This window comes from Sinocyclocheilus rhinocerous, unplaced genomic scaffold (assembly GCF_001515625.1).
Source record: "Sinocyclocheilus rhinocerous isolate Xijiao unplaced genomic scaffold, SAMN03320098_v1.1 scaffold789, whole genome shotgun sequence".
Classification (NCBI taxonomy): domain Eukaryota; kingdom Metazoa; phylum Chordata; class Actinopteri; order Cypriniformes; family Cyprinidae; genus Sinocyclocheilus; species Sinocyclocheilus rhinocerous.
In genome coordinates this window covers 1,133,923-1,141,445 of record NW_015667306.1, presented here as the reverse complement: position 1 = coordinate 1,141,445, position 7,523 = coordinate 1,133,923, and positions in this window count along the sequence as shown.

Below are 7,523 nucleotides of genomic sequence, written 5' to 3'. Positions count from 1 at the left end.
AACTTTAACTCTATGATGGTTAAACTTAACAGTTAATCCGCGAATCACATGCGTGCCGAACCGTGCAGCCTGATCCGTACGGATCACGGATCATCTACAATCCGTTGCACCCCAAACATGGATGGTTTGACCCTATCCTCACTTCTTAGCATGTGTCCCTTTTTTTTTTTTTAGGAATTATCTACAAATGATTTAGAGAGTTAAAAATATCTTTATAAATAAGGTGGTTTCATTTTATATCATCTTCCATCCTGAATTTACTCAGCATCTTTCAGCCTGGCATATTTTGATGGTTTTACCCTATCCTCACTTCTTAGCATGTGTCCTTTTTTTTTTTTTTAGGAATGATCTACAAATGATTTAGAGAGTTAAAAATATCTTTATAAATAAGGTGGTTTCATTTTATATCATCTTCCATCCTGAATTTACTCAGCATCTTTCAGCCTGGCATATTTTTTGTAGAAAAAAATACTGAATATTTTCCAAGTCATCATTTGGAGCAGTGCATAAACAGTGTTTATTTTTTTTTTTTTTTGCATGTTAGGGGTTTAATGTACACTGGGAACAAAAAAGTTGCTTCATGGGTTAACATCTAAAGTACCTCATTTTATTTGTCAAAGATAGTACATTAATACAATAACTTAGACTAACAAATAAAAAATTAAGGGCTGGATCAGGTAGAAATAGCTCCTAAAAAGAATAATTCATCCCAAAATGAAAATTCAGTCATCATTTACTCACCCTTGTGTCATTCCAAGCCTGTAAGAATTTCTTTCACAATACTTTCTAGACTGTTTTTGACTATCAAAGTCAGTGGTTCCAGAACAACATTGGACCCCATTGACTCATATTGTGTGAACAAATAAACACTGAGAGATTTTTCAAAATATCTTCTTTTGTGTACCACAGATTGAAGTAAGTTTGTAACAACCTGAGGGTGCATACATGATCACAAAATTTTTGTTTTGGATTAACTAACCATTTAAGGTAACAGTTGCAGGTTACCAAATGCCAATAGTTCTCATTTCATCATAAATAAATTATTTCCATCACAACATTGGTTACTGATCTGATGTTTCCTTTAGATACAAAATGAAAATAATGAAAAACAACCATCATATCCGCACATGCAAGCAACTTAAATACTGAGCCATCAATGAAACTACGTGTTTCAGTAAGGAGGGTGTGAAATGGTCAATGACTTCATTTTACAGTAAGCGATAGATGGAAGTAGTGTGGGGAGTGGAACAACTGTATTCATGGTTTTAACACCACACCTCATTATGATGCAATATACATGTATCAGTCAGCAGAAAATTCCATATGGCAACTTTTTAACTACTTTTGTCAGAGACTTTAGCACATGTAAACATGATATTGCAAATGTAGATTCCACATGTGCCATTTCCATTTGCTTTATGGAAACACGGCAGCGTCGTTACTGTCTGTCTCTGCTAAGTCACTGCTCTTGTCATGAAACTGCTCTTTTGCAATGAGGGGAATTCCTGGTTCCTTCTCTGACAAGCCTTTTTTTTTTCTCTCCGTCTCCCTTTTTCCCTTTTTCCCTTTTTTGTTTTATGGGAATTGAGGGCTGAACCAGTGAGATGTTTTTCCTCAGAAGCGCTTTGTATTGATTCATTATGAGGGGGCGGGAGACTCCCTCCCACTGCTTCCTTCTTACTGGGAAGTGATTGCAGGCTTACGGTACTGAAAGAGCATGAAGGAGTGAGTGAGTGAATGAGTGTAAGAGGGAGATAAAAACAGAAAGAGAGAGAGAGAGAAAAAGAGAGAGCAAGAGAGAGAGAGATTTAAGCTGAGAGAAAACAGAAGTCATATATTCAGAGGTCACAAGAACGCGCCCATCTCTGGCTTTACATGTGAGTTGCTGGAGACTCTAAAGGCAAATAAGGATTGCGGATTTTAAAGCAACAGCTTGATCCATGATAGCCATAGATGCAAGAGATATGAAGTTGATCTTGACAAGCTGGGATAAGAGTGCCTCTCTCCTTATCAGATAAGTATTGGATGTTTAGTATGACATAAATGTCATAAATAAATGTTTGAACTTGTAAAATTAATTATGAGAGATGTGTGGTGGGTAAAAATAATCTTACTGTATCTATAAAATGTAATTATTGTGTTTTCGTGAGATTTCTAATAATTTAATAGTAATGTCAGAGCTGTGAGCTTATACAAATGTTTTTATATCAATTCAAAATGTGGCACGTTGTTTATCAGAGCATTGTAAGAAGAAAAAAAATAAGCTATTTCTGGGACTTCAGAGGGGGTTTCCAACTGTGCACCCATCAGGGCAGTTTGACTGGTTCAGTGCCGTTTATTGGGAAGAGACAGTTTCCTGAAAGTCCTCAGGTGTGGCAGGTTCTCAGTTAAGGACATGAAGTTCAATGCTTTTTCGCTGCATTTAATTAATGATCAAACATTAAACAAACATGTGATGGAGATAACATTGAGACCAAAACGTGAGGTGAATTACGTCACTAACCCTCTGGCCTTCACAGTGATACACCTTTGAATTTATTAGCTGTGTTTCTCTTGTTCAAGGAAAACAACAGCAGCAAAAGTGTATCAAGAGTCTTGAACTCTGTAATTGTCAAATGAACAGGCTTCTTGGTTGTTTGTTCATGTATTTTTTTAAGCTTCCAGAAGTTTTGCAGGTTTGGGTTACTGAATAGTTAAAATAACAATTTTAAAACACACCATGGACAACAGCATTTCGGTATGATTACTGAATGAGTGTCATTTTTAAAGATTCATGTTCAGTAAATGCTGACAAAATTTGTCTTGAGCACTTAAGCCCTGAGAACTGAATTCCATAGATGGTGTTCATAAAGAGTTCATCTATGGGCTCAGTTCTTCTGGCATTGTGTTCAATGTCTTCCAAACAAATTTACCAAAAAGACATCAAATAATTTCCATAAATAAAATGTACATTCTATTCTATTCAGCCCATTCGTTTACATTTTTTAGTTTAATTTCATTTCATTTTGATATATATCAAATCTGATATATTCTGTATCTGATGAGAGTGTTTGGTTGCCGTATAATGCTACAATGTCATAATATGTATGTGTGTGTGTGTGTGTTATGTACAGTATGTTAATACTTTACAATTAGCCAGTGGTTGATCATTTACTTTTGAGATATTTTATGATATGTATGTTTTATGTGTTCTCCAATAAACGTTTAATAATTGATTCAAAATACCTTCCGGGGCTGTTTTCACTTATTTTATATAATTTTTAATTATTTAATTATATATTTTTAAATTTAATTACTTTTCAATGCATTACGTTTCAATGCATATTATGTCAAATGCACACTCCCATTTATCAGACACTGGGTGTGCCTATCAAATGACCAAAGTCTGTCCACTACTTCCGTGTCTTTTTTCACTTATAAGTAACATAGGTCAAATGTTCTGCAGTGCCTTTTAGAGGGGGTTTGATATAGATCACCTTACTTGTATGTCTGTGGGTTGGATTATAAATGTATTGCCTGACAGCATGGTCAGATTTTTCTGTAAAGTCACTGGTGAGCTGACGTTATGCAAATGATGCACTGACTCCCACGCTATAACCGCAGGCATGTCTTATCTCTTATTCCCAGCAAATGACTCAGGATAGATTCCTTGGAAATCTGAAGTAATGGACATCTTCACAAGACAACTGTTCATGACCAGTTTGAATATCATAATGACCCATTCAACACTCATTCAGTGCAGAGACTATAACAATGATATATAGTGTCAGTTCGGGGTGTCTACACATCTATGATATTTTTATGCATTACAATCACTGATATTGGTATTTTATGTAGTAGTGGGTTCTCCTAAAATTATACCTCATTTTTTGGAGACCAATAGTGCATTCTCATTTCACTATTGTTTTACTGAAGTGTTACTTGCTTTTGCAACTGTACGTATATATCTCGACTACAGTTGTAGTTTTCTAAATTGATATCACCTAATAGTTTAAGCCATTTAATAGTGTTAGTTGATTAACTTAATTAAAATGTTTCCCTGTTGACAATAACAAATATATTTTTATAAACCGTTTCTATTCTTTTTTCACACATCCAAAAGAAATATATTATTTTTGTATCATACATACAGTATACAATTTAAAGATGTGAATTTGTGTTTCACTGACAAATATAATTGTGTGATTTACTTTGACAATTTTAACTCAGAAATTGCTAGATTTCACAAATATTACAAAGAAATGCAAAGCAACACAAAAGTACTAAAATGTAGTAGTAGAAAAAATAAAATAGTAATTTATTGTAAAACGTATTTCAGTAATCTTTTTTTATTTACTACTTTGAAAAATCATTTTTGCAGTGTTGTGTAAATAAGGTTAAAAAACTGTCAGAATGTTATGCATTCATGTGATACAAAGAATTTAACATTATATATTATAATATTTATATTATATTATAACATTTTTGTAATGGAGTGGATTTTGTAAATAAATATCAAATCCTATATTGCACTGTAAAAAAGATTTTTCTAAATTCTAAATAAAACAAAGATTGTTCAAGCACATTTCAAAAGAAAATGCTATTTCTACTTCAAAAATGTCATGTTTAATTCAATGTTACTTGCTGTTTTTTTTTTTGTTTTACTAGTGAAAATTGTTTCTGCGCCAATTTTTTCAGTGTACATCTATATTATCATATTTGTATTTCCCAAAATTAATTTATTCTTATTTACACACTACATTTGTCCTCTACCTATACTCATATAATCACTCTTCTTTTTATCCCAATTAAATAAGCTGACAGTATAGCGCTAAACAGAATCAATAGTCACACTATAAGATCACTACCCTTTGTATTTTGTCTTCTTTTTCTTCTCTTTTATTTCACTCACACTATGCCCCTCTGGAAGACTTGTCCTTTCGCAGCACCTTCTTTTCACCCACACGAGGGTTCCCTCGCACTAAAAACTCTCCGTTCTGATAGCTGATCCTCACAGATGTGCTGGGGTAAGTGCCATACACCCGTCTGAGATCCTCTTTCACGAAGTCTGGAAGCTTTCAGTTCACACAGAACACTCTCTGGAGTTTCCCCCAGCACAGCTCCCCTCTCAGGGTGAACTCTTCCGGCCATGCTTCACTGGGCATCTCATGGTGACTGAATCCTGGGGCTTGTTTTGGAGCAACATTTGGCAGGGGAAGCACACTTGATTGATGGTAACAAATAGGACTAAAATAAACTTTTTGGTTTGGTCCATAGAAATGGTAGTACTCATGCTCAGCTGTGTCCTGATAGCTCTGAGTGTAAAGGGTCCCTCGTCCCGGCATATGGCTGTAAACTGGAGGCAAAAAGTGGCCATGAGTCATCCAATAAGAGTACCAGTAAGGAACCAAAGTGACCATTGAATAGCTTGGCTTATAAAAGTTTGGATAAAATATGCTCATTATATAATTGCACGGATTGAACAAACCAATAAATCCCACAGGCAGAACAATTCAGGGTATAGTCTAAATATTTGTATTTTATTTTTTTATTTTTTTGTAAAACCCAATGTGATAGTTCTGATTATGTAATTTTGGAAGAAACAATTTCATTAAAAAGGCTGCAAAAAAAAACAAAAAAAAATCAGGATTACAGGTATATGAATGTTTGAATATTTTGGAAATTTTTGCAAAAATATACATCAACAACAAATAAATAAACTGTGTAATGTTAAACTGTAAAATCTAATTGTGTATGTGCATATTATTCTACTGAAGATACAAAAAATTATAAGAATATATATGTGTACATTTAAGCAACTCTGTACATAAATGTACAGGAAACAGTCTTAAATTGAGGCATATTCCTTCATATAATTAGGAATTTAAGTCAAAGTGAAAATGAAAACCAAGTATTTGCTGTTGCATCTGATTAAACAATGCAGTGTTACTCGTGTCATGAAAATTGAAAAAAATAAAGTACTTACCCATTTGAAGACTCTTTGTGCTGTTCTGTGTAACACACATCACTTGTAACAAATTTAACAAAGAGTTTTGGTATTCAAGCAGCACATAACATCAACAACATGTAGCCTACGTTTTATCAGTCAGAATTGCCATAAACTGGCCTGGTATACTGAGCATAAATAATCTGTTCTGATAAGCTGCATTGTAACTGATTTTCTGGAGATATGATCTCTGATTTTTTTTTTTTTTCCAATTTCCTTCTGCGCATAAGCATATGCTTAGAATGCGGAAAGACAAAAATCTAATAAATAAAATAGTGGTAAAACACGGCTGCCAAGAGAACGATGTGTATTTCGCTACAAGCATATTACAACATAAGATTGAATAATATGCATTATATTACTTGTTCAAGCTCTTGTTCTGTCCATGCTGGACTATTGCAGTGCTCTCTTGGCAGGTCTTCTAGACAGTTCTATCAAACCTTTACAATTAATCCAGAACGCGGAAGCAAGATACATTTTTTATGAGCCGAAAATAATGCACGTCACACCTCTGTTTATCAGTTTGCACTGGCTACCAATAGCTGCTCGCATTAAATTCAAGGCATTAATGTTTGCCTACAAAAACACCACTGGCTCTGCACCCCTTTACCTAAATTCATTACTTCAGACTTATGTGCCCTCTAGAAGCTTGCGTTCTGCAAGTGAACAGTGCTTTATTGTGTCATTTCAAAGAGGCACAAAATCCCTTTCTCTGACTTTTAAATTAAATGTTCCCTCCTGGTGGAATGACCTGCCCAACTCAATCCGAGCAGCTGAGTCCTTAGCCATCTTCAAGAATCGGCTAAAAACACATCTCTTCCATCTTTATTTGACCTTCTAACTCTAGCACTCTCTATTCTAATTCTATTCTTACAAAAAGAAATTCTTAAAAAACTCTATTCATTTACTAACTGCTTGTTTTCGTTCTTTAAAAAAACTAGCTTCTCTAATCTTTTTGTATTTATCTATTTGTTTTCTTTTTATTTATTATGCAATTAAGAAAAGCAAAAAATGTCTCTAACACTAGCTTGTTCTATTCTTTTTCTATTCTATCTGTTTTCTTTTTATTTATTATATAATGAAAAAAAACTCTTGCTACGTGTACTGCGTCAAGCTAACTGAGACTTGTTATAGCACTTGCATATCATTGCTCTCTTGATTGATTTTGATTGTTTCCATTGTCCTCATTTGCCACAAGTTGCTTTTGATAAAAGCGTCTGCTAAACAGGCACGTGCACTCATAGACATCAAAGGGGGCTTGAGCGCCTGCCCTTTTTCCTCCTTGAGAGAATTTTTTTTATTTTTATAAATGCCAAAAATGCCACTAAATTGGACAAAAATGCCCCTGCACAAACAAATCAAATCTATTATGTCTGTTGCTAACAAAGTGTAAATGAATAGAAAGTGTGGACTGCGCATTAAATTAAGATTTGCTCATGTTGCACCATATTTAATTTTAGGCGTTTTTACAGTGTTACGCATTATAACCAATCACACACGATTCTGTTGAGCTTAGGAATACAATGGCCAATCAGAG